The sequence below is a fragment of the Mauremys reevesii genome, linkage group 10 (assembly GCF_016161935.1).
Source record: "Mauremys reevesii isolate NIE-2019 linkage group 10, ASM1616193v1, whole genome shotgun sequence".
In the NCBI taxonomy this organism is placed as follows: Eukaryota; Metazoa; Chordata; order Testudines; family Geoemydidae; genus Mauremys; species Mauremys reevesii.
In genome coordinates, this window is record NC_052632.1 from 37400490 (window position 1) to 37428346 (window position 27857).

At 48.6% G+C, this 27857-nt stretch overlaps 2 protein-coding genes and 1 long non-coding RNA gene across 3 annotated transcripts in view; 2 read left to right on the plus strand and 1 right to left on the minus strand.

Moving 5' to 3' along the window:
- Positions 1–8277, plus strand: part of PTPN9 (protein tyrosine phosphatase non-receptor type 9) — a 70657-nt gene extending 62380 nt beyond the window's left edge. Inside the window, exon 14 of the transcript XR_005585656.1 lies at positions 8146–8277. The gene's annotated coding sequence lies outside the window, so the exon portion shown is untranslated. The remainder of the gene's footprint in view (positions 1–8145) is intronic.
- Positions 908–26438, minus strand: LOC120373705. Its single transcript, XR_005585657.1, has 3 exons — positions 24219–26438; positions 2858–4774; positions 908–1088 (listed from the first exon to the last, which is right to left on the minus strand). It is a non-coding gene; the product is annotated as an uncharacterized LOC120373705 (long non-coding RNA).
- The window catches only part of LOC120373703 (paired amphipathic helix protein Sin3a), a 71886-nt gene continuing 68696 nt past the window's right edge, over positions 24668–27857 (plus strand). Inside the window, exon 1 of the mRNA XM_039492470.1 lies at positions 24668–24688. The gene's annotated coding sequence lies outside the window, so the exon portion shown is untranslated. The remainder of the gene's footprint in view (positions 24689–27857) is intronic.

A 27857-nucleotide genomic window follows, 5' to 3' on the forward strand; every position in this document is an offset into this window, starting at 1 on the left:
TTTAGGCTGGTAAAAAGTGATGGGGCCATGGCCCTCTGGACCTCCCCCCCACCCCCATTCTGGCGCTCCTGATATGGATATCAAGAATATCCAGAGTTGTCATAATTAATTATAAACAGATTTTTTAAGGGAAACACAGCCTCCCTGCTTCATGGTTTAAGCCAATCTTTCTGCTAGAGATCAGGATGAGATAGCCGGCGGGAGGGGGGCAGATTATCCCACAAATGCTACTGCTGGGTTTCTGCTTCTTCCTCATAATCATCTGGTGCTGGCCACCATCAGACCCAGGCCATTGGACGAGATGGCCCTCGAGTCTGAGCCAGTCTGGCAATGCCTGTGTTTTCTTACCATGTCCTGTTGCTCTAGCTCTGGTGCAGCTCCACGCCTCATCAGGGTATGTGCAAGGATGTTTCGCGCCCTAGGCGAAACTTCCACCTTGCGCCCCCCCCCCCCGAGCCCTGTGGCAGCTCTCTGCCCCCCCTCCACCCTGAGGCCCCCCGCCGTGGCAGCTCCACCCTGAGACCCCCCGCGGCAGCTCCCCCCGGCCCGGGGAGCTGTGTGGCAGCTCCCCGCCCCAGTTCACCTCTGCTCCGCCTCCTCTCCAAGAGTGCCATCGCCGCTCCACTTCTCCCACCTCCCAAGCTTGCGGCGCCAAACAGCTGATTGGCGGAGCGGCGTGCTCAGGGGAGGAGGCGGAGCAGAGGTGAGCTGGGGTGGGGAGCAGTTCCCCTGCGTGCCGCGCCCCGCCTTACTTGCTGCAGGCAGCCCTCTCCGCACCCTCCAGCCCCAGCTCCCTCTGCCTAAATGCCAACGACGACCGGAGCGGCTGAAGATCCGGTTGCTGCTGAAGGACCCGAAATGCTAGCGCCCTAGGCGAGCACCTAGGTCGCCTGATGGGTTGCACCGGCCCTGTGCCTCATAGCAACAGCGGGAACTGTAGCACAAAGCATCCCTTGTTGTTTCACCACCATGTTGACTAGGCTCCTCGGAGAAAGGCTGGGGTGTGGGCAGCTGGTCTGCTCTGGGGCTGCCACTGGCAGAGGTGGCCCCCGGGGAGATCTGAAGAAAAAGTTCAGCGTAGACGCAGCCTGAAAAGGAAATAAGGGCTCGTCTTCACTGCAGTGTTAGCCTGACATAACTCGAGTGTTGCCCCTAACCCAATCCCCATTCACTCCCAAAAATCTCTAGCTCGAGTTAAGCGGCACTTTACAGGTGCTGACACTCAAGCTAGTAATGCAGTGCGGATGCAACTGCAGGCTACAAGTGCGAGTTAACAAAACTCGTCCGCAGCTAATGCAATCGCGTGCTGCTAATTCATCATGCTGGGTCACTCCAGTTCATTTTGCAGTGTGGCTGCTCTCACTTGAGCTAGGCTAGCTTGGGTGGGGTAACTGGAGCTAACTCTTGCAGCAAATCCTTCTGTGATCCTTAAAGAACCAAAGTCTCCTAGAACATTTTGAACAATGAGCTGGTTAGTAACTAATGCTCCCCACCTGAATATTTCCAAAGAGGGGGTTCCTCCCTTGAAGAGTTTCATTACCTAGCTCAAAAAAGTATTTTATTCATAGACTCCACAGCCAAAAGGGACCACTGTTTCTGACCTCTTGTATTTACACAAGCCATAGGACTTCCCCAAAACAATTCCTAGAGCAGGTCTTTTAGAAAAACAGCTGCTTTTGATGGCTATTATTTATGTAGCATCCAGAACGAAATACACGAGGCATCTCACAAAGATAGTAAGAAAACAGGGCTCTGCCCCAAGATGTTTACAAATCTCCAATAGAGTTACACACTCTCTCTCTCTCTCTCTCTCTCTCTTACTTTGCATGACCCTCTCTGTAACTAGTACATGTAACATCACAAATGGAGCATTCTTACTTCAGCTGGGGGATAAGCAGCAGGTGTAGTATTACTAGATGAACGTGTTTCCGATCTGGAGGTGAGGTGCCTCGCGTATTTCTGGATGCTACATAAATAATAACCATCACAAAGCAGATGAAATCAAACAAAATAATTTTTTTTTTGAGCTAGGTAATGAAAAAGCCACTGTCATTGGTTATGTCTGTAACATAAAAACCATCAGCAGCAAAATGCAGTGGGTTAAAATCATGCTACTTTCTAAAAAAGCTTTAGCCCACTGTTGCTGTAAGTGACACCTGAGATTACTGTAACAGAAAGAGATTAGAGGAACAAGGGTCTGTATTTTTTTCCATGTGGTAGCGCTTTGCATATAGTCAGTTTCCCTTGTTGTTTGTTAGGGTCTCCTGCAGCAACAGAGGAGGTAAAAACACTATTGTAAACCCACAAAATTTGGGAAGAGGACTCAAGGCAGGTATAGAGGCCTGCTTTTAACTCCCCATGTGAAACTGACCGGATTTCAGGTTGGTGTTGCTTTACAGGAGATAGATCTGTTCTGAACAACTTTAAAAATAAACAGAACAAAAGCGATCAAACGAGATGGCCTGTACCCTTGATATGACTCCCTGTGTTATTCAGGTCTCTTAACTTGCGTTTTATTGCAAAGCTTTTAAAAAAGGAAAACATACATCTCAATTTTATACTAACGTGAGGAATTTTATTTAAAGGGAGAAGAAACTTCTGTCTCCTAAGGTGTAAATATGGCAAAACTTTACCCCTCACCATTCTTCAGATTGTCCCTTGAAGGCAGCGGCCATACAAATTAAATGTTCAAATAAAAATACTACATAGCTCTTACTTAGCACTTTTCATCCATAAATCTCCAAGCACTTTACAAAGGAGGTTAGTATGATATCCCAATTTTACATTTGGGGAAACTGAGGCATGAAGCTGTGACGTTACTTGATGTTTTGTGTCTGTAAGTGTAATAACAACTCACCCTTCTTTACGATGCTCTCTGGATTTATAGCCACTCCTTCCTGTAGTTGCCGCAGCTGCTTTTGTAGTCTCTGCCAGTGGTGCACATCTCCAAACTGGCCTTTAGAGGTGATCAAAGGGGAGCAGAGAGGTTGGGGACATAGGAAGTGGAAGCAGAATGGTGACTGATTAAGAGATCTGACACGCACAGGGAAAAGCATGTCGTATGAAGGTAGCCTGTGGCAGGTGCACAGTAGTTATTTGGATGAAAGCTATTTTCGCCCCCCGGGGATAGGAACTGGGCTACAGGCTGGGCTGGAGGCCCAGATTTTCAGAAGTGCACAACCATTTTGCTTGGGTTTGACTTGTTCCTGTGCAATGCACATGGAGTGAGTGCCCACACTGGTGTGTGCAAATCCCTTGTGTTTGTGCACTAAGGATTGCACATGGACAGAAGCATGCACACTTTGAACATCTGGGCCATTTTCTTCCCTTCTGTATAGAAGCACCATTCCCCATAAGGCCAGTGGGAGCTGCACGTGCAATGGTAGCTAAAGGCAGAATAAGGCCCCTAGAGAGGAAATTAGATGGGTGCCTGCGAGCTAAGTGGCTAGCGAGAGATCTGTTCTGATCACATTGTGATCAGCACAAGAGTGAAGCATGAGTGACTGGAGGTGTCTGTAAGATACAGAGTCATGTTGGGCCTTAGCGCTTTCCATGCAGTGTTCAGACCACAGGACGTTAGCCAGAAATCCAGAGGTGTCATGGCAGTGACTGACTGCCAATATCTTAACCCAGGGCCCAACAATGGGCTTTCCTAGCCAGTAATAAGCCCTGCGTCCCAGGTGCACGTGCTGCAGAGAAGATGGACAGGGACGGGGCAAAATGTCAGAGGCAGGGAAATCACCCTCACCTTCCTTCCAATTCATTTCAAGAATTTTACCAAACACCTCCTGAGAGCCTCCTGCCGCATACCATGGCTTGATGGGCACCCCGTCAAAGCCAATCTATTTCCCCCTTCTTCTCTTTGCTCCCACTTGGCTGACCCCGGCTCCCTTTAGCCCCTGCTTCTGGAAAGGTTGCCGGTGAGCTAGATGGTTCTTTCTCTCCATACAATGCATGGGAGCAAGGAAACGTCGTCTTTACGAGAGCACCTGTGCTGATTGATCCCTCCTGCCTGCTGATTTTCATAAGGTGTCTGTGCAGAATGGGAGTGAAACGGGGTTTTCTCCTTGCCAGCTGCCCTTGTTGGTGAGGGCAGGAGGCCACAGGGCAGGGCTGGTTATGCAGTGGTTACAGGACCCGTCCTGCCAGGGCAGGTCACACACTCCTGCGCTTTGTCTTCTCTTTAAAACGAGCAGTGTGCACTTCTGGCTAGCATGTGACACCAGCGTGTGTGCTTACCAGATGGGCTCTTGGCCATGCCCCCTTTCCAGCAGTTCTTATCAGTAACTTGCCAATCAGCCACTCCCTCTTGTAGGAATTCTGCCTTGCTGGTGATGGGGAGAAAATGTTCCTGTCGTGCTTTGCCCCTAGTAACTGGCCCTGGCAGCCAAAGGCAGGATCTAGCCCTCTGATTGCGAGACAGCGCTGAACAGCTGATTGTTGTGATGCCAGAGGTAACGCAGCAGTTGCCATGCAGCTGTTTGCACATTGCAGACCTGCTGACTACAACTGCTGTAGGATTGGGCTTTCCTTGCGCTAAAAAAGACCTTTCATGGCTATAATCCTTCCCGCCATGAAATGCATCCTTTTGCCTCCCTCGTGGCAGACACACACCTCTCTCCCTGTCAGCAGCGGGACTGGCACTGTTGAATGTATAGACACAAGCGACGGCGTGGCAGCACAGTGCCCTTTCTCCCGGACTCAGACGGTGACCCCACTCTAAGGCTGCTGGAAATATGCATCACGCAGCTCCGCTGATTCCGCTCTGCTCCACCTGGAAAAGAATGAACCCTGGTGCGCCAGGGGGCGGCTTGGAGCAGGAAGGGGGTAGTCAGTTCTGAAGTCGAACTGAAGAAAAGGCAACAGGATCGATCCCTATCAAGTGGGATGGCGCCCAAGTGGGGGCATCGCTGGGCTGGGATGCAGCCTCTTGGAGGCTTGTGTATGGAAGTGTTGAGATGGCTGGAAGGACTGGTGCAGCATCCTCCCCAGTTTGCAGCAGCTGTGCCAACCCGAGGGCCAATCATTGCATGATTTAATTACTCAAATAAAATCTCCACCAGCTTTGGGGGATAAACTCCCTGTAGAAACTTGAATCTGTGGATTCCCAGCAGCCCTCCCCAATCCCCAGAACTCATGAGTGGCAGAATTCCACCATGTATTTAATATAGTCTGGTGAAATAATACAATTCACTGATCTGCACCTGTATGGGTGGGAAACTCCTTTATCAGTAGGTACGATGCATTTGCTGAGCTACTGAACACTTCTTTTGAGAGCTGGAGCTTCCTAGGATGCCAGGACAGCCTTCAAACTGGACCTGCCCAAATAGATATATCCCGCTGTGCCCTAAAGAATGTGTAAGCCAGGAGTTGATGGACCAATGAAGCAGCAATCACTGAGAGGGGCACATGGTGAAAGCTGCACACTCAGAGCAGCCATGATGTTGCAAAGGGACCCGACTAACTTCTTTACAAATGTGCTCTCTCCACTTGTTCCATGTAATATCTTGTATCCATTATATGCCCACATGGCCATACAGTCATATGAAGTAACAGTTTGTGGTCCTAAAAACATTTGCGCGCCTTGTGAGAGGAGTACAGTGGCACACTCTGGAGTAAGTTATTATTCCACTTATAAAATTGTACTTTTAATTTTTAATAAAACACATTAATGATTAAATGGTTAATCCCCTCCACCCAGGACTACGAGTTGTATTTTAGGTGTGTGCGTGGAGGAGAGGGGATCATGTCCATGGCCCTGGCCAGGTTTTATTGTCAGATGTTTGGTAGGGGTGGACACAAGCTGTGGTATTGGCAGGAGAATGAATGAGACATTCTCATGGCTGCCACTGAATGCCCCAGTTCTGGAGGGTTCCAAAAATCCACCATTATCAGGGTGATGGACTAGTCAGAGGCACATCCTCATGGCGACGTTCAGTTGAACTCCGATCACAGTCTGTTGCACTTGGGTGCAGCAGTTTACTGGCAGCAGGAACAGAGTAGAAGAGAATCTCCTTCAGAGCTTGGAGGGATTCCATCCAGACTTATCCCTGGAGGCTGTGATAGGTGCATCTCACGCATTGATAAGATTCATGTATCTAATCAGTTAAACCTTCCCCTGTGATAGGCAGCATTCCCAGAACATAAGAATGGCCACACTGGGTCAGATCAAAGGTCCATCTAGCCCAGTATCCTGTCTTCTGACAGGTGCCCTGGAGGGAATGAACAGAACAGGTAATCATCAAGTGATCCATTCCCTGTCACCCATTCCCAGCTTCTGGCAGAGGCTAGGGACACCATCCCTGTCCATCCTGGCTAACAGCCATTGATGGATCTATCCTCCATGAACTTATCTAGTTCTTTTTTGAACCCTGTTATAGTCTTGGCCTTCACAACATCCCCTGCCAAGGAGTTCCACAAGTTGACTGTGCGTTGTGTGAATAAATACTTCCTTTTGTTTTAAACCTGCTGCCTATTAATTTCCTTGGGTGACCCCTGGTTCTTATGTTATGAGAAGGAGTAAATAACACTTCCTTATTTATTTTCTCCACACCAGCCATGATTTTATAGACCTCCGTCATATCCCCCCTTAGTTGTTTCTTTTCCAAGCTGAGAAGTCCCAGTCTTATTAATCTCTACGCATATGGAAGCCGCTCCATACCCCTAATAATTTTGTTGCCCTTTTCTGAGCCTTTTCCAATTCCAATATATCTTTTTTTGAGATGGGTCGACCAGATCTGCAGGCAGTATTCAAGATGTGGCGTACATGGATTTATATAGAGGCAATAGGATATTTTCTGTCTTATTATCTATCCCTTTCCTAATGATTCCCAATATTCTGTTTGCTTTTTTGACTCCCACTGCACATGAAGTTACATCCTCCTTCTCTACTCTGATTGGCAAAGTTTGCAGACTGGTTGCATCATATCATTTGCCTTGGGGGCTGTAAATTGGGAGCAGCACCCTGTTATGCAAGGACAGGCTGCACATAAAGAATTCCTGCCCCAAAGAGCTTATTGTAGGGAGGACATGACAGGAGGGTATAGTAGGTGGATACAAGTGCCTGGGGGAAGCCTGAGTGGATGGTGAGCCAATTGCAATCAGCGTGATTAGCAGTGGTCATTGCACACCGGCTGCCTAGAGTGTTTTGTAAGCATCCCCGCAGAAAGGAGCCTTAATGAGGACAGTGCGGTGGCTGTGGACTTTTGAGGAGCTCCTTCCATGCTGGAGAAAGGGCAAAAACACGTGTGGGCAGACTGATGCGTGAGAGCGGCTATCATCATTGGCAGGGTGGAGGCAGGAGGTGACTTCGTGATGGCGTGTACGAGACGATAGGCAGGCTCTGAAGGGCCTCAGCAGTGAAATCACAAGAATACCTGGCTCTTACCTAGCACTTCTCAGCAGCAGATCTCAAAGTGCTCCTCAAAGGCAGGTACGGTCACTGCTTCCCTTTTACCGCTGGGGAAAGTGAGGTCTGGCGATGGGAAGCGACTGGCCCAAGGTCGCCCAGGAGTAGACCTGGGAATAGAATCCAGCTCTCCCGAGGCCGTCTGCTGCTCCATGCCCTAGGGCATGCTGTCGCTCCCTCCAGGGAGGTTGTGTTGAATGCAGTGGAGAAGGGGGAGCCAGTGGAGGGATACCAAGAAGCAGGTGACGCAGTTAGAACCCCAAACCAGGAAGCAATCTGACTGGGTAAGAGGGGCCGGAGGGCATTAGTCTGTGAAAGAGAGAAGATGATGCAGCCATCAATCTATGTGCTGATACGGGCCTAGACAAATTGTATTTCTTTCCGTCTCCCCCGCAGGGGCTGAATGCAATGGATTTTCCCCATGAGGGGCGATTGGAGGGGAGGAGGGGAGGTGTGGAGGCAGGGGAGTCTCTTTCCATCCCAGTGAGGGTGGATTTGCAAACGAGGCTGCAGACTGGCAGAGGTCTATCGAGCACGTCTAGCTGGTCTGCGGAGCTGTTCCTATCATGGCAATTACACCTCTGTGGTTCTCCTTGCTAGTTGAGCTTCACTCCAGAACTGGTAGGGTGGCCAGAGGCGGCTTATCGCCAGTCCAGGTTCAGTAAAACTAAGCACCCCTCTAGCCCCTGGCTTCATGTGTTGCCTGGGGATTAATTCCTGCCTGGTCCAATTTGCAGGGGTCACCAAAACTGAAGGAGCAGCCGCAAACAGCCAGGACAGAGCCAAACCGCAACGGTGGCCAGAGAGCGGGGGAGGCTGCATGTAGTGGAGGGCGCCTTGGTCCCAGCGTGTACGAAATGCTACAGACGGTAAGAGGAGATAAAAAGCGCAGCTGCAGCTGAGGGGTCTAGCACAGCAGCCATGCCCACCACATCGGAACAGGTGGACTGTCAGCGGGGTTCTAGCAGGCCATTCTAATGCGCTTCCAGGGGCCGGGCCTGGGGAGCCCCGGTGTTGAGCCCTGTCGTAACAGAGCATGACACCCACTTGTCTCCTTTCTCCTGCCAGGTTGAGAAGTGGGAGCAGAGCTGCCATCCAAAGCATAGTCCTCAGCTGAGCAGGCAGTGTGTCTATCTAGTCCTGGCTGGCTGCTGGCAGAGCTGGTGAGCACAGCATTCAGGCAGCTCAACACCCCTCTTTACTATCTGAGCACGTGGCTGCATGGGCCAGTGGACAGGGCACTGAACTGGGCTTTGGGAGACCTAGGTTCTAGTTCTGCCACTGCTCTGCTGCATGACCATGAGCAAATCACTTCCTGGGCTTTGTGCCTCAGTTTCCCCTCCCACCCTCTGTCTTGTCCATTTAGACAGCAAGCTCTCCAGGGAAGGGACTGTCCTTACTGTGTGTTTGTACAGCACTTACAAACACAGTGGGGCCCTCCTCTCTGTTGGAGGCAGTTGAAATGCAAATAATAATCAGCAGCATCATTATGAAATAACTGATTCTGGGGAGAAGGAGGATCTCATCTAACCAGAGGTTCACGTGTGAATGCTGTCCCTTTGAAACAAACAGGGCAGTGCCAGCCACTGAAGTGTTTGCTCAGCTGCAGCCTAGACGGTGCAGCCTAGACAGCGAGAATTGCTGCATTTTAGACACACACTGAGAAGCATCATCTGTGCTCGAGAGGGGCAGAGATTTGGCTGCATGAGACAGTCCTGCAAAAGGACTGGAGCCAATGGAGCTGAAAGCCCCAGTAGGAGTGAATCCCAGAGTGGGAGGGGTGAAAGGTGTCAGGGCAGTTCTAAAATGCCACTGGCAAGAAAATCCAATCCTCTGACTGACTGATGCGTAAGACTCTGAGGATCACAGATGTTATAAAGTAAATAGCGTCTGACCAGTGCTCCTCCTGCTAAAGTCAACACAGCCAATAACGGATGTGTTCTCTTCCATTTTGGTCACTTAGCTTCCAGGGTGGGAGTGCTCTGGATTCCTTGCTGATGCTAAGCTCTTGCATTGCAGTCTCCACAGGTAACGCTCTCTGCCATCTCCATCTCCACCATGGTCCATTCTGGCAGCTGATAACCTGGTCTCAGTTATTCACCCCATTGTCACCTCTTGGCCAGACTACAGCCATGCGATGTACTTGGGCATGAAGCCTGCAGCACTTTGGAAACTCCAGCTAGTACCGACTGCTGCACTAGGTCTCCTCGGCAATACGAGCTGCTATGGGCACGTCAAACCTGTCCCATAGAATATCAAATCAAAGTCCCAGTCCTTATCATTAAGGCTCTTCATGGGCCCATGGCATCTAAAAGACAGCCTAAAGCCCTGGGACTAAGATGGGGGTGACAAGTGCTTCTCTGGCTCAAGGGGACTCTCAGCAAAGCTCCTCTGTGAGGAGAGAGAACTTTTGTCAGGGCCTGGCCAAGACTGTAGAACAACCTACCCCAGGAACTAAGGACTATCCCAAACCTCATCGCCTTCCACTCAGTGCTAAATACGTTTCCTTGGCCTTGTCTTCTCTACTATAAATACACAGCAACACCTGTATTTAAATGAGAAGAAAAACAAAAATTAACCTACCAAAACCAGACACTCCACTGCTCGCACAGCAGAAGTACTCACAGTACGTAATTCTCTATTGGAAGGTGCTCACATACTGCGGTAATGAGCATGGTCACTCTAAGAACTTACACAGCATAGGATCTAGGGAGGAGGGAGAATGATAAACAGAATGACCCCACAATGCAATACAGCTGCATAAAAAGCAAATGCTACGTTGGGTTGATTTAATAGTTGTGTGTCAAATAAGCAATGTAATCAGCTCTATTCAGTGCTGATCAGGCCTCCAGTGGAGTATCCTGTTCAGCATTTGTTAGGCACCACATCTGGAAAAAGACAGACAAATTGGACGGCGAGTCAGAGGTGATCAGCAGGAATGGCTGGAGATTTGGAAACTGGCCCCTGTGGGAGAGGTGATGAGAACTGAGCAGGCTCAGCCTAGAGTCTAGACGACAGAAGGGAAATTCGATAATTGTCTACAGCTACATAAAGGGACGTTCTAACGAGGAGAGGGGCCAATTATTCTCATTAGTTAACAGGGCAGAACAAGCAGCAATGAGCTTCAGGGGCAACATGGGGGAATGAAGCTTAATATTAAAGAGAACAAAATGGTCTAACTGGGAGGGTAGCTCAGTGATGTAACGAGCTGTCCGGGGGGCTGTGGAATCGCTGACCCTGGAGATCAGACCAGATGCCTCATTATTACAGCTGGTTTAGGGATAATGAAATCAACCCTGCCAGGAGGGTTTGGGCTAGATGACCTGCTAGATGCACCTGCCAGCTCAAGTGGCTCTAGAAGTTGTTCCTTTCCATCCTCAAACTTCACTTTGCAGTCCCTGTCCTGATTAAGCTGGCCACTTGGGGCAGATGTACCAGAGCTGTGTACAGCTCCTGATTGCAGGTGAGCCCTGATTACCACATCTCTGCTTTGGAGGCCGCTGGCCTAAAGCCCCTAGAGACTGCTGAAGGCAACAGCAAGTTCCTGAGAAGCCCCGTCAGACCCCTCTCTCTGGAGCTGCATTTAAAGAGGCAGTGTAAGGTATAGGAGGTTGGCTGGGAACAAGGATGAGGAAGCTCCACGTTCCTCACATGTGGGTGCCGTGAATACTGGGCCTTGCTGCGAGGCTGGGTAGAGCCCCAGATCCAGTACGAACAATATGGCTCCACGGCACAGGGTGAGAAACACTGGAGGAGGCCACACACCCTCCAGCCCAGATCCAAAGAAGCTCCCGGCCCACCCTTGCACAGCAGGGCTTGGAGGCAGATCAGAGGAAGAGCGTTGGCAGGGCTGGTGGATCTGCTGTTATGTGGAGAGCTAGGAATCAGGACCATGGTAGCACCAGCCTGCCACTCCAAGGCCTAGGGGAAGGACTCCTTCCCCTCTTCTCCTCCAGGCCAGGCCCCTCTGTATCAAGCCCAGCTCAGCAAGCAGGATGTACTGGAATAGCACTGGGCTGAAGGAGAACCCCTGACAAGGGGACTCATTTATTCTTTTTGCTGCTATATTTAAAACTAAAGTGGAACTCTCTGAGCATCCAGGGTCACAGACTGAGCCTACAAAGACCCTGATACTGGCAGGTACTAACCAGCCCTGAGTCCTGGTGGATCAGGTGCAGATCCTTGTTTTGTCAAACATGGACTGGATTTTCCACTGGGATTCTCAAAGGAGCCAGATCCCCTGGACATGGGATGGGAGCTGGCTCCTAACTCCCTCACATGGCTTTGGAAACCATCCTCAGCCTCTGTCTGAAAGCAATGTTCTCTGTTCTGTTCCAGGGCCTAGTACACCTTTGGTTGCAAAATAATTAGCGGTAGTAAGAATTCTTTCTCAAGGGCTCCGAACAGAGTGCATTTCCCTGGATATTGCTCATTAAACACAAGCCAAGAAAAGACAATTGTCATTAAGAACTAAATTTAAAAACATTGGATTGGACTTTTCCTCCAATCTCCGGCAATGTTTTACATTTACTCTTAAAAGACAAAATCATTAGTTATTGTTTGCACTGTGGTAATGCCATGGTCCATTGTGCTAGGAGGTGCAGTACAAACATATAATGTGAGATTCCTTTATAGTCCAAACAGCCAAGAGATGGAAGAGGGGTAAGAGACTTGCCCATGCTCACACAGCAGTTCAGAACCAGGAACAGAACCCAGATTAGGGTGCACACACAACAAGTGTGAAAAATTGGAACAGAGGATGTGGGGGGTAATAGACACCTCTGTAAGACAAAGCCCCGAATATCAGGACTCTCCCTATAAAATTGGGATATCTGGTCACCCTAACCCAGGTGTCTTGAATCTCAGTCTAGTGCCCTATCCAATAGGCCACGCTGCTTCTCATCTTAATAATCACCATTCTGCTCATGGTTATAGATTTTTATTGCTCAGAGGAGAGACCAATAAAGGGATCATGGAAGGGATGATTTGGCATGTTATACAGGTTTTGCTCGGCTGATAAATGTGATCAACTGAATTTGCTTAGCAATGATCAATGTCTCTTCCTCTTTTCAGATATATGCACTTTGGGAACCTGTCTAGAGGACTTGATGGGAGAGGATGAACCCCAGCTATTGGCAGAAGATTTGCCATCTGTTATTAGCAAAGTCATTTTTCTCATGCAGATTACCGGGTGTGAGATCTCAGAAGCATAGGGCCAATTACTCTGTCCCCTCCCTGCTCTGACGGTACTGCCCAGTGCAGAGCCAGCATAGCTCTGTACCTCCATTCATCCCTCTCTCCATGTAGTGGTCATACCAGAGAGGCAGAGGACTCGCAGTGTGTTGGAAATAGGGTAGAACACAGCTCTCTAGTGGTCCCTGGCTGGGGCAGCCACACCTGTGGGACAGCCTGACATTGGCTGCGCTAAATCACACCAAGGGCCAGTTTGGCCTTGGACTGCCCTGGGACTGAGGGAGTGGAAAGGTGGCTCTCTTCAGGGTGAAGCTGAGAATCTGGTCCAGGGATGCTATCTGTTCACAGCCAACGGGGGCTGGGCTTGAGAGGCCTACATCAGGAATGGCTGAGTTCAAGAAAGCAGCAAGCTGACAATAAATGAATTTAAAAGCTTGTAAACTCTGAGAGCTGAGCTATTCTAACTTTAAATTAAAAACAGTGGGGAAATTGATCCAAAGGATGTGCTAATGCCCAGTCAAGGCTGAACAACAGAGTGTGCCAAATTTAGGACATCCCAAAAGTTAGGGATGAGCTCACAACATGACCTCAGCCACACTGCTGAGAATAGAGACGTTATTTTTCATCCCTCTATTCCTTGCAATGTGTAACTCTTCATGTCTTAGTTGTTATTAACATATACTGTACAACATAGAGTTTGCACAAGACAGAAGAATTAAGTCCTGCATGTTTTGAAATATCCTGATTTTGGAGTGCTTACTTTCTCCACCTTAATATTGAATTGCCAGAAGGTATATTTTATTTTATTTAGCATTTCGGGATTGCCCTTTCTTTTACTGAAGTCAACGGCAAAACTCTCAGTGAATTACATGGGAGTAACATCAAACCTGTTATATGAATAAATTCTTTTTTACAAGCCTTACTAGAGAACCTTCAAACTATCACTGTAATTTAAGCCTCCAGGTCTTGCAATGAAACTAATTTTCCTGGAGACAGTTCCTGATCCTTCTGTCCTAATTACTCATGTTTTGTTAGTTCCTCATGGGGCCTTCTGATGTGTTCATTGATCCTTAAATGTAGAGACTCCAGCTTTTTGTCTGATAATTGCATGTCCGTCTGCAGACTTTACGAACACTGAGATGAAGGGGGAATCTTAGAGAGGGGAAGGTGACATAATTTCTCCTTAAAGGTGACGTGGGTGTATGACCTTTTTTTTTTTTTTTTTGCTTCGTTGTGTTGAATGAAGAGGCCTGAATTATTTTTCTGCCTTAAAAAAATATATATATTTTTCCTGGAATTTCTCTCTGGATGACTGGAGAACTAAATGAAACTGACCTGGAGGAGGAAGTCGTGTTTACTCGTTGGGCCTGATTTCCAGAGGTGCTGAGCACCCACCACGCTAACTGAACTCAATGGAAATTGTGGGTACTCAGCACCTTCGACCATCATGCCTCTTTCTTTGTCACCTGATGCCTACCAACAACTGGAAGGAAAGCTCTCGTGGTAGGGACTTGACACTTCTACCCCTGCGGGTAAGAACAGAGGTGGATCCCAATCCACATTTCTGGGCCCTCAGAGGGAAATCCCTCTGTGTGCGGGTGGGGGGGTGGTGGAGGGAGAAGGGGCATGGGGAAAGCATACCCAGAAAAAGAAATCAAGCCAGGTAACTGAAGGGTGGGCTTTTTAAGCACTGTCTCACCAAAGCTGCTGTTCCCACATTATGATAGATCCCATCCCCCGGACAGACTTTTTTCAGCCCAGTTAAAGCACTGGAGAGACCTTGACTGAAACAGGGAAGACAAAACCTGACAGTCTTGGTGTTTCTGGGTGGGGGAACCTTAAAAAATAATTCCCCTTTCAGATATTTATAATACACTATAAAACAGCACAAAAGCCCCCCCGACCCATAAACCTTTATCTTTCTCTGATTTAGGGATATTGTCATCCCAGAGATGTACCTAGAATAGTCAGATGTCTCTCACACACACTGTTTCTCAGCTGCTCTAAGTTTACCTCATTCCAGAAGCACAAAGCACTGTAAAGTGGGTGTAAGCAGCCCCCTGAGAACACCAGTTATGCATGGAGCATCCCCAGCCCATGCAGAGCTGGTGCAAGGGCTGTACGTTGGCCCTGCTCTCAGTCCTCTGGTGCAGGGAACACATCATGGGTGCTTCAGGTGCATGATCCAAAGTGCACTGCCCTACAGTCATTCTCTGCTTCCTTCGGCCCACAGGGGACATTGGCAAGTAGTGTGTAATTAGAGCAGCCTCAAGGGGGCTATGTGGGTGTGACATACCGGGGCACAATACAGACTGAGTAGTTGTGTCACCTGTAACCTGGGGTGCCCTTTTACACTGCCTTGCTGCTGTAGCCTCTAAGCTGGACTGTTCACAAACAACCTCCAGAATGTAAGTCAATCCCAGCTATGTCTGTGTATGCTGCAGCCACCCAGCCACACCTTGGCTCTCACCAGCCTTTGTTATGCTGCAGGGTGACCCCAGCACCCGCCCCCATCCCAGATCTTCCCCAAGAATGTATGTTCTGCAGTGCCTAGCCCTCTCCTGGACAGTACAAATATATTATGTTTGTTATTCCTTTAATGAAATAAAGTTTATTATTTTAAATGATACCTTACAAGGCATACTTTGTACAAAGATATTACAATAGTGTGTAGGATGTGAATACAGGGATATATTCTGTCATGGCAGGGTCTTGAATGACCCTAGATTATAAGGCATGCCAAGGGGGCTTAAAGTGAACGCTGGCCCTGTGACAGGGTGGGGGAGACCCCGTTCAGTGCAGGGTGAGTTCACCCCATCCTTCAAGCTGCCCTTAGTCTCCAGGCTGTAAGACCTAAGGGCAGGAGTCCACAGAGATGCCCTGATCCCCAGGGCTTTAAGGCCCACTGGCTGGAGTCTATGGAATCGCCTTGCTCCACAGGACAATAGTCAAATGACCCATGTCCGGGGGCGGAAAGGGGAGGATAGCACTTCTCTGCCGGGCCGCAAGACCTAGCGTCCAGACTCCATAGGGGTACCCCGGGGTTTGCAAGGCAGGAAGGCCTGATGGCCAAAGTCAGTAGAGATACCCTGGGTCTACAGGGCAGTAAGGCCTAATGGGCAGAGTCATTAATCATCCACTGGGTTTGCTGGCAGCCAGGTCTAGCTGACCAAGTCGATGGAGATACCCCTCTGGGTGTGGCTGTGTGGCCTAATGGCCAGAGTCCATAAAGTTGCCTCCGGGCAGGGCTGTATGGTCCAGTGGCTGGAGCCAATAGGGTCACCTTCTGGGCGCGGCTGTATGGCCTCGCTGCCAGCATCAATGGAGATACCCTTCTGGGCGCGGCTGTATGGCCTAGTGGCCAGAGTCAATAAAGTTGCCCTCCAAACAGGGCTGTATGGTCAAGCGGCCACTTGGGGGGGGAGGCTCCCTGCTCTACTGGGTCCCAGCTCAGGGCCCTTGCAGTGGCAAGTGAGTCTGCCACTGGGTTAGCGGGGATCCGTCCACAACATGCTGATGGGCCTCAGGACAATGGCTTGTCCCCCTGGGCTACTTCCCACCTTGTCACTCCAGTCTGTGATCTCTGCGTTTTCAGGGTCTCTGGGTTCTTTGGCTGGTGCAACTCCCTGTAGCTTGGACCTCCCTGGGGTGTCCACAGGTAGCTGAGTGTCCGTGTGGGTCTCCGTGGCTTTGGCTTCTATGGTCCAGGGCTCCAGTGGTTCCTGGGCAGGAGCCAGCAAGAAGCATCCTTCCTCTCCGGCAGTCAGCCCAGATCAGTGATTCTCAAACTTTTTTTTACTGGTGACTCCTTTCACACAGCAAGCTTCTGAGTGCAACCACCCCTTATAAATTAAAAACACTTTTTATATATTTAACACCATTATAATGTTGGAGGCAAAGCAGGGTTTGGGGGGAGAGGCTGACAGCTCATGACCCCCCATGTAATAGCCTTGTGACTCCTTGAGGGGTCCCGATCCTCAGTTTGAGAACCCCTGGCCCAGACTGAGCCGGGCTGCTCCCTCTTATACTGCTGCTACACCTGGAGCATGACCAGTAGGGATGCAGGGGCGTGGCTTCCTCTACTCACAGTGAAGCGTTAACTCTTCCCCATCCAGTGCAGGGTGAGTTCACAGGCCTTCCCCAAGCGGAGGAATACGTTAACCGACAATCAGACCCTCAAAGTCCCGCTGCTCCTTGACTTACAGTTGATCAGAGATGGATTTGCATTTAAGCATCTGGTTTTAAATTCGGTCACTTTGAGTCACCCAGGAGGCTGGTGCAAAGAGTAGGAGGGGTCTCAGCTGATCCTGGCACAGTAGAATCTTTTTAATTGGCTAGCCTGGGTAGACCCTATTTTGGGGGAAGAAAACTGGAACTTCTCTCACATCACTGTGGAACGTAGCTGCTAGGAGGGGTGTGGGGAGCTGGTGGGATAATTTGGGCTTCTAACAATACCTTATTCTAGGAGGGCCAGGGAAGGGTTTAGCAGCTGGGAGGAAGAGGGAGAGGAATTTGGGTGGGGGAGGGGCTTGTTCTAGGGCATCTGAGTGTGGGGAAGGGCACATGGCACTGGGAGCACACGCAGGGTTTGACAATCCACTAGCAGAGGAGGGCGAGTCTGAGGGAACTGGGCAGTGTGGGAGGGTTTAACACATAGAAGGGGGAAGGAAGAAACGGTTCATAACAAGCTAACAAAACGGAGGGCTCTGCTAATCCCTAATTAGTCTTTCTGCCGGGCCAGCATGCCCCCAGCTATTCGTCCCAACTGACCAGGTGTCTCCCCTCCCTTGGAGGTAAGCCGGGAAGGAAAATTAATTGGGATTGTGCACGTGATGTATCAAAGAGAGGCCAGAGGGCTTTTCCCAGCTTGGTCTTTACCTTAACAATTCTGGTGCTGCCTAACCTGGGAGGCTAGGATGAATGGAGAGCCAGCAAAGTGCTGACATCCCAAGTGTCAAGATAGTGAAAGCTGAGTAACAGAGGGGAAGGCAGAGCTAGTCCCCCCCGCTTCCTTTTGTATTTATTGCACCTATTTAACTTCAATGACTGATTAGCCAGTTTGGGTAAGCTAAGCCTTTGGTTCAAGATTCAACACTTTTGCTCTTTCCATTAAAGTATCCGCACACACAATAAGACCTCCAGCAAAACCAGGGGAGTCCAGATGGGGCAGTCCTGATTTTCTAAGACATAAACAATAGGAGCGAGAAAAAGCCGGCTTTCAGGCGCACACACCTTTCAGGCCATCTTTATCCGTCATAATGAAACAAAAAACAGGCACAACTCTAATAAAAACAAATCCTTTGCAGGTCCCATTTACAGAGACTTGTGGCCCAGCTGCTACCTCTGTAGTCAGCCTCCAATGGAATTGTGTGTGCCTCGGAGTAGCATACAAAGCAGTATGTCACTGGAAAGGCTGGTGCATCTCAGTCACACATCTGCAGGGCCCCAGGATTTCCAGTGTCCCATGTGGCACTACATGCTCTTTAAGGATCTATCTCTAAGGATCTATACTGTTGCCCAGCACCATATTATCTGAGCACCTTCCATGCAAAATCAATCAGCAATAGTGAAGTCCCTAGTGGATTTCTTTGAGTCTCTGGCTCCTTTCCCCTTTTAGAATAAACACTGTGCTTACTTGGTTGGTTTCAGGGTTTTTCTGGCTCAGTTCTTGTGTTGATGGGGTGTCAATGTTGTGAGTGTTGTTCTTACTGTGGTGGTAGGTTTATAGATTCATAAACTCCAAGGCAAGATGGGACCACTGTGATTTAGTCTGACCTCCTGTCTCACACAAGCCAGAGAATTTCTCCAAAATTATTCCTACAGCATGTCTTTTAGAAAAACATCCACGTGGCATAGCCTCCTTGTTAACCATTGCAATATGTGTTTCCAAACTAGCTGCTTGCATTTTTGTTGCTGTTTGTTTTACCCTTGCAAATAAATAGCCAGTGCAAAACTCAGGCATTATGGCTAACTCTGAGTTCAACTGGATGACTTTTACCTGCAATAATACCAGTCATCATTTAACTACTGCAAATCACTGCAGGTGCAAAAACTTCACACACATTTTTAAGAGGGCAAGTTCAGCCCTATTGCCTTAGAATTCCTGGGCACTGCTCCACTCAGACTTCCATCAGAGGGAGACAGGCACGTGGTGAACTATTCGCCCCAACACAGAGACAACTCATGGCCCAGAATGTGGAGGGGGAAGAAAGGAGGCAGGAGCTTCTTCTGAATGGAGGTAGTTGGCTGGCTGATCACTTACCCATCTCATTACACTAAAACCAGGTCAAGCTCCTAGTTTAACTGTCTGGGTCCCTGGCACAGCCCCATAAAACTAGAACTGGTCACCCCGCGGTGATGAAAATATAAAAATTCCAAGTGAGCAACTGTCCTGACTATCCAAGATCATAACAGTAATTAGAGCTGAACAAGTAATTCTTAACTAGCCAGTTAGAAGAGGATTTGCAAATGCAAAAAAGGGAGTTCCTATTTGTGTTGTTGAAAAAACCCTCCCCCCCCCCCCCCCGGCTTGATTAATTTTGCCTTTTTCCTGTATGTGGAACACTTGAAAAAGGTCACAGGTCTGGTCTACACTTAAAACTTATCCTGGCATAACTATATCAGGGATGTAAAAAAATACTCCCCCACGGAGACAGTTTGCCGGCAAAACCCTCAGTGGAGATGTATCTAGGCTGCAGAAGGAGGCTGCTAATGGTGTGCGGAGAGGTAGTGTTCTGGCAGAAAAACTCCTTTGATTAGTGTACCCTGTGTCTACACTAGGAGGCTATGCTGGCAAAGGCTCCGTAGGGTAGATGTGGCCACAAATGTCTTAAATGTAACTGCTGCGCAAAATTATTCAATTCATTTTGTTTGCTGAGTTACTTGCTATTTAAATATCTGATGCATTGCCTTGGAGCAATTGGTAACATTAGTCACATGGTCATGTTTCTGTTCTCTGATTGAATGCAACTCTTCTGATCCGCAAATGCTTGCAGAAAATCATTCGTACTTTTTCTTTTGGTGACTCTTTGAACATGCGATCTTGAGACAGTTTCCATGAGTGCTTGTGCTGGTAAACCTTAATTCTATACCCTATTATTAATATCATATGTAGTTCTCAGGAGCCCTACTCCAGGACCAAGACCTACTGCACTAGATGCTGCACAAACACAGAATAAAGTGATGGTCTCTGCCCCAACTGCTTACAATCTAGGTAATGTTTGAACAAAGCAAACCCAAAAAGGTATGAAAATGTCTACAGCTATTGGATACAAACTTTGGCCCCGATCTTGCAACAAACTCCATGTGGTCTACCTCTGCAAAATTTACTGCAGGATCCAGACCAGTGAGTTTTGACTGTATACACACTGCTCTAATAATAATTCATTAGCACAGATGTGCTTCTCATCTTCAAAGCACTTTAACTGGTAATTCATTAACACTCCCTACAGCAGGGGTTCTCAAACTGGGGGTCGTGACCCCTCAGGGGGTCACAAGGTTATTACTTGGGGGGGTTGTGAGCTGTCAGCCTCCACCCCAAGCCCCGCTTCACCTCCAGCATTTATAATAGTGTTAAATATAAAAAATGTTTTTAATTTATTGGGGGGGGGTCACACTTATAGGCTTGCTGTGTGAAAGGGGTCACCAATACAAAAGTTTGAGAACCACTGCCCTACACCCTTGTGAGACACTAAGAATTATTGTCCAATGTTACAGATGTAGAAACTGAATTAGTTTCAGACATTAGTGCCACGTTCCTTGTGTCAAAACCTGAGCTTTAGAAGTCAGACGTCCTGACTGTGTTTCAAAGCAGCACATAGTGATGAGAGAGATTCTCTTTTATTACCTCCCTTTATAAACAAGGAGTGTTCGAAAACTTAAAAAACAAACAACAGAGCAGGAGAACAATGTGAAATGAACAAACGACTGGCTAAGGATAGATTCACATTAGCAGATGCTAACTCACACATGTCAACTAGTTTACAAGTACCACCAGGTATGCCACTTAAGGGCTTCATCCTGTAAGGTGCTGAACTCCTGGAGGTGCCAAGCACCCTCGATTCCCATTGATGTAAATGGGATCTAAGGGTACTCAGCATCACACAGGATCAGGCCCTAAGTGAGCTACAGACCCATTTACGCTTAGATCATTGCTACCCATTTTTCTACACCAGTGGAACCAATATTGTATGTGCAAACTTTGACTGGACACTGACAGGTCTGGAGATTTGCTTGTTTTTCACCACTAATGTGCCTGATCTAAATTTGCAGTTACTGGTGGTAGCACAGGTGCAGAAAACCAGGTTGCAGTTTTGTAATGGGTCAGGCAGGCCACTTACCCATTGCTTAGAGCCATTGAAATGTACTTGAATCTCTCTTAGGAATCCTCCTAGCTGAGTAGACCTGCTGTTTACCAGTGAATGGTGATGTGGCTTCAACTGCATAGGTCAGCAGTCACATTAGGATTATGGTAGATGATCTTTCTCACTCAATGTAAATACTTGTATTCAGTGTTGTTGTAGCCATGTCAGTCCCAGGATGTTAGAGAGACAAGGTGGGTGAGGGAATATCTTTTATTGAACCAACTTCTGTGGGTGAGAGAGACAAGCTTTCAAACTTCCAAAAGCTTGGTCTTTCTCACCAACAGAAGTTGGTCTAATAAAAGATATTACTATGGCTGTTGATTAATTGCAGTTAACTCACGTGATTAACTCAAATTAACGACAATTAAAAAAATTAATTGTGGTTAATCGCACTGTTAAACAATAGAATACCAATTGAAATTTATTAAATATTTTGGATGTTTTTCTACATTTTCAAATATATTGATTTCTATTACAACACAGAATCCAAAGTGTACAGTGCTCACTTTATATTATTTTTTATTACGAATATTTTCACTGTAAAAACGATAAACAATAGAAACAGTATTTTTCAATTTACCTCATACATGTACTGTAGTGCAATCTCTATCGTGAAAGTGTAACTTACAAATGTAGATTTTTTTTGTTACATAACTGCACTCAAAAACAAACAATGTAAAACTTTAGAGCCTACAAGTCCACTCAATCCTACTTCTTGTTCAGCCAATCGCTAAGACAATCAGGTTGTTTACATTTACGGGAGATACTGCTGCCCGCTTTTTATTTACAATGTCACCTGAAAGTGAGAACAGGTGTCTGCATGGCACTTTTGTAGCCGGCATTGCAAGGTATTTATGTGCCAGATATAACATTTTTATTAAAGTTAATGTTTAAAATTAAATATACACAAGTTAAGAGGGAAGGTACTGTACATCTGGACTGTATAAGGAGTCCAAGTCAGTATCGGTGTAGCGAGTGAGTACATGGGTGGGGTGCATCGCTTGGTTCGTCAGGGAAGGAAGTGGGTTATTTCTCTCGTTGGCAGTCTCAATTACTCAGTGTGGTATTGACAGTGTCCTGTGATGTGTTCCGTATAAATGTCTCTGGACCACCTGATGGTGTTGGACACCATGAGCTGTCTTATGAGCTGGGCGTAGCATCGACCAACTCAGCACGCTCTCAGAACTGGCTCGTTGTGGGGCTCCCACGAGCCCAGGGCTCCCACGATCAGGGCATGTATCTGGACCTCATAGCCCCCTTCATGCTTCGGCCACCATCCCAGAGGACATGCTTCCATGCTGATGATGATTGTTAAAAAAAAAAAAAAGTGTGTTAATTAAATTTGTGACTGAACTCCTTGGAGGAGAATTGAATGTCCCCTGCTCTGTTTTACCTGCATTCTGCCATATATTTCATGTTATAGCAGTCTCGGATGATGACCCAGCACCTGTTGTTTGATTTACGAACACCATCACTGCAGATTTGACAAAATGCAAAGAAGGTACCAATGTGAGATTTCTAAAAATAGCTACAGCACTAGACCCAAGGTTTAAGAATCTTTAGTGCCATACAAAAACTCAGCGGGACAAGGTGTGGAGCATGCTTTCAGAAGTCTTAAAAGAGCAACACTCAGATGCGGAAACTACAGATCCCAAACCACCAAAAAAGAAAATCAACCTTCTGCTAGTGGCATCTGACTCAGATGATGAAAATGAACATGCATCGGTCCGCTCTGCTTTGGATTGTTATCAAGCAGAACCCATCATCAGCATGGATGCATATCCTCTGGAATGGTGGTTGAAGGGTGAAGGGACATATGAATCTTTCGCACATCTGGCACGTAAATATCTTGCGACGCCAGTTACAACAGTGCCACGCGAATGCCTGTTCTCACTTTCAGGTGACGTAAACAAGAAGCGGGGACCATTATTTCCTGCAAATGAAACCAAACTTGTTTGTCTGAGCGATTGGCTGGACTAGGACTGAATGGACTTGTAGGTTCTAAAGTTTTATGTTGTTTTATTTTTGAATACAGTTAATTTTTTGTATGTAATTTGACATTTGTAAATTCAACTTTCATGATAGAGATTGCACTACAGTACTTGTATGAGGTGAATTGAAAATACTATTTATTTTGTTTTTTTTACAATGCAAATATTTGTAATAAAAATAATACAAAGTAAGCACTGTACACTTTGTCTGTGTTATAATTGAAATCAATATATTTGAAGATGTAGAAAACATCAAAAACATTTAAATAAATGGTATTCTATTATTGTTTAACAGTGTGATTAATTGCGATATTTCAATCCCACCCAGATTTTCCCTTAGATTGTAAGAACGGAGCATCAGGTCCCAGGATACAAGTGTCTACTGGTGTTCAGGGCCAGTCGTGTGTCATTGTTTCCCTGTTCTCTGCCCATCTGCCTGTATCCATCTGTTGTCTCTTGTCTTATATACAGATTGTAAGATCTTTGGGGTAGGGCCCATCTTTTTGTTCTGGGTTTGTACAGCACCTAGCACAATGGGGTTCTGGTTTATGACTAGGGCGGCTAGGTGCTACAATAATACAAAAAATAAGAATTCCTACACATTTACATACAACAATAGTGGGGAGAGAGTGCTCCTTCCTGGCACTCACCCCTTCTCTAAATGGTTCCTACTGCTCTTCCAAAAGAGGTTCCTGTGCTCTCGGTCCACTGACAAGGGTCTTGCCCTTCTCAACTATATGATGTTCTCTGTTTGATAAAGTGTGTGTGGCTGGTATAGCTGCTTAAAGTAGAGGACTGAGACTCAGGAGATCAGAGTTCTACTCCCCAGTCTACCACAGCCCTCAGGCAAATCACTTACCCTCTGTGCCTCAGTTTCCTGTGCTCTCGGTCCACTGACAAGGGTCTTGCCCTTCTCAACTATATGATGTTCTCTGTTTGATAAAGTGTGTGTGGCTGGTATAGCTGCTTAAAGTAGAGGACTGAGACTCAGGAGATCAGAGTTCTACTCCCCAGTCTACCACAGCCCTCAGGCAAATCACTTACCCTCTGTGCCTCAGTTTCCCTGCCTATACTATGGGGGTAATACCTACCTCCCAGACCTGTTGCAAGGGTTAATCTTGCATGTTTGTAAACTGTCCTGAGAACCTTAGAGATAAGACGCTATACAAGCAGGATGATAGTGCTACAGGAGTTAATGGTTGGATGGAAGCTACCAGGACAAGGCACAGTGTTTATTATTATTATTAGAAAAGAATCACTTACGGTGCTGCTGCTGTGTTCCCTGCCCTGGAGTTGGGCTGCCAAGGGGGGCGTCTTAGCACAACCGCATCGCTCCCATGGCCTTAGGACTGGCTCTGTGGCGTTCAGCACAACTTTGCTTTTGTGCTCCTAACACTGTAACAAGTAGGTTCAGAAAGTACTTCAAGTGCAGCTAGGCAGATGGAAACCGAAGCTAATGCAAGCCCCAGCGTGTGAGAGCTCACTTCAGTCCCCGACGTGCAGCCCTAAGTTTGATGTACATAAATGGCTGATCAGCAGCCTAACTCCACTTTTGCACAAAGCCCTGCCCTGCGTGTTTTGGGGAAGAGGGGAGGGCGTGTCCTGGGTTGCAGGTTTGGATCCAGCCGTCCCTCCCCTGGTGGGTGGGATTGAAGTGACGAGTTTCAGCTAGAGGCCAATCCCGTTTGGAGGGTGTTCCCATCCATTCAGGACTCCTCGCCTGGGCTTTGAGGGTATGTAACAGCTGCTTTCAATTTAGTCCCCAATATTTTGGGCCGGGGGGGGGTGGGGTGGTAGTTAAGGTCACCCGTTTCAAATCGGGCCAGAACCAGAGGAGAGAAAAGGGGTGGTAGGCGGAGCTGTTGTTAATGGGGGGAGAGGGAGTGAGCAGTCGGGTCCGTTGAGAAAGCGGGGAGAAATTAAAAGCAGTTTTTCCCTGGGTTTTGCTTTACCCTCGCTCTCCCTCCCCGTCCCTGCACGGAGATCCGAGGAAGAGCAGGCATTTGGCCGGGTGATATGCGTGCTGGTTGTGTTTGTTTAACATCGCGCTGGGATCCATGCAGTTTCGGGGAGAAGAGGAGGAGCAGGGACACTTCACTTCCCCCCGCCCCTTATTTTGCTTGGCAAAAACAAAGCTGCGCTGCGGGTTAAGGTCCCGAGAGGAGGTTTAGGAGTTTACTGAGTAGATTTTGGGGTGCGGGGGGTGGCTTTTGCAGCTAGGCTCGGTGCAGGGTTTTGCAGGCGCTGCCGGAGCGTGGATCTAGTTTACAAATCCCAAGGCCGGATGTCTTACTAGCAGAGAGGGCGGAATCGGAACCCGTAGATTTGTGCTTCTTTACGTGAAACTTGTTGGGCGGAGGCGTGTGAATGGATCTGCCAAGAGGCAGCCGCCGGCAGGGGGGCGCGGACTGCAGCTCTAGTTTCTCTCTCTCTAAACCGGCAGCTGTGTGATTATTTTTAAATTCACACCAAAACAATCCTCGCCGGAGCCCCGCTGAATGGAGTGGGGCCTCTAGCAGCCGCCGTAGCGTTCCATTTCCGAACGCAAAGTAGCCAGGTACCGGGTGAACGTTCTAGCGCCGAACCCCTGTTGACGCGCGAACGTTCAGTTACCCAACGCTTGCTACCTGCCGTGCACGAAGCCCACTTTACGACCCAAACCGGAGCAGCCGCCTTTCTCCTGTTCTCGATCCATCGAGCTGTCCTCTCCCAACTGATTGAACCTGATTCCCTTTGCAAACATGGAGTTGCATCTCTAGTCTCCACCCCGCCTCCTATGCCGGTGGGAGGGAAAGATGGACAGCCCTGGAGGTTGGGCTACCTCCGCTGCCCCTTTTCTCCCGCAAGCCGGTGGTTCTTGCCGCTTTCTTGCAGAGCGGCTCAAAATAGTTTAAAGAAGCAAAGGAACTGTGAAGGTCGGAGACAGTGGGGGGAGGTCGAGTTGGTATGGTTCTGACCCGGGGAAAGGAAACACTGCAGAGGGGGCGTCCATCAGTTGCGGGAGCCAGGGACGAGGGTTTAGGGTGTTGGACTGATCTGCATGGAGTTAGCTACCATGGCGGGCTGGCCCTTTCCCTGGTGGACTCGCTGCCCGAGGGACGAAAGGGGCTTCCTTGAGCTCGTTATAGCGCTAGCGAAGTGAGGCCGCGCGCCGCCAGCAAGGCTGGGTTCTGGGAGGGGGCGGGAGCAGCGGGCTGGAAAGCGAAGGAGGGTTCATGTTACAATTTACAAGGCGTGGATTGGGGAGGGTGGAAGGGATTCTACCTCTTCTCTCTCTCCAGCCTAGAGGAGACCCCACCGGGGAATCCACTCCGGAATCCTGCCAGCCTGAGTCGCTTTCCCCCTTTCGTGCTGGAGGGATACTGCTGTTTTCAACCTCAGCTATGCAAGCGGCGTAGCCTGCCCGTAGTGCCTACTGCATGAGGCTGAGTGAATACGCAGTACACACACTCACACAGTCCTCCCCCCGCCCCCTTCCTCGCTATGTACAGTCATAGGGCGGGATTAGCCCTTCTTCTTGGGTAGAAGAATTAGCCCCACCCCTTGTGCTTTATTGGCTAGGGTTTCCAAATGGCCCCGCCTATCAGAAGACCTGGCTGTATTTCAGGTTGGTCTACCCCCCCAAATGGTAAAGGACGCCCTAATTCCGTCGGGAAGAGGGAGGAGGAATGTTTTCATCTCCTTGGAGCTGATTGGTAGAAATGAAAGCATTGATCCGCCCCCTTCTGCCTCCAAGGGAGGGAGAATGGGGGAGAGGGAGAAGGCAGGTCCGGTGTCTTCCCCCATCCCCCCCCCACACGTGTAATAGATCCGCCCCACGTGGGGTGTAGCCATCCCGGAAGTGAAGCTGCGCGGTCAATGCTGGGAGGGCTTAGGGACAAAAGGATTCGCCCAGAGATCAGTCAGATCTTTCCGGCAAAGGAATAGCGAGAGGCAATCCCCCGACAAGCCCTCCCGCTGGGGCAGGGGACCACCTGCTAAGGTGCCTCTTTCGTAATAAAATCCCCCCCCCCCGGGCAAAGGCAGGGGTGACTGCTTAGGATATTTTCGGAGGGAGCTCTCTCCCGCACCGCTGTAGAGTCACAGGCCAGCCCCCTTCTCTTCCAGCTTCCGGGGGGGAGAGGAGGCGGGAGAGTCATCCTAGCTTCACTCTCTGGTCTTACTGCTTGGCAGCAAAAGCACTTGGCGGCCCTGTTTCCTTCCCCGTGTCGCATGGTTGTTTTTTTTTTTTTAGCGGGAGACAGCAGAAATCCAGCCTTGGTTCACTCTAGAGATTTAACTCGGTGACTGCACGGAATCTACCTGGCTGGGTATCTGAAATACTACAGCTCACTCGCTTGCGTGTCTCTTCGCCCCCCCCCCCCCGCATAGTACGCCCACGAGGTGAAAAATTGAGGTTATGAGCAAGGAGCAACATACATTGAGCTTGGTTTGGGTTTTTTTTTGGCGGGGGGGTTAGTAATGAGAGAACCTCCCCCACCTTTTCCCAATTTCTTTTCGCTCCTTCCAAGTCCAGCCTGGCGCCAGAACGTTTGGACTGCCCCGTGGAGGCATATTTTAACTTTTCCCCTTCTCTGAGATCTATCCTGAAGGTAAAGAGTGTGGCCCAAAGCTTGGCACACCGGCCCCAGCTCTCCTCATGCCAGCGTATGGGAAAGAGGATGGCTTTCTCCAAACGTTTTGCCAATGGGTGTCCCCCCCCCCCCGCACCCTTTCGTGTCTTGACCGCGTACCAGCTACTCCCTTGCTGTGATTCCCCCCAGTCCCTGGATAAATGAGCCTCGGTCGCAAGCAGACTGCTGGGTTGATTTCAGTTTAGGGGGCTGTAAAGCTCTTTGGCTGTGGATCTTACAATGTATCTGCCCTCCGGTTAGCTACAAATCCTGTACTGTGTAGTCAGCG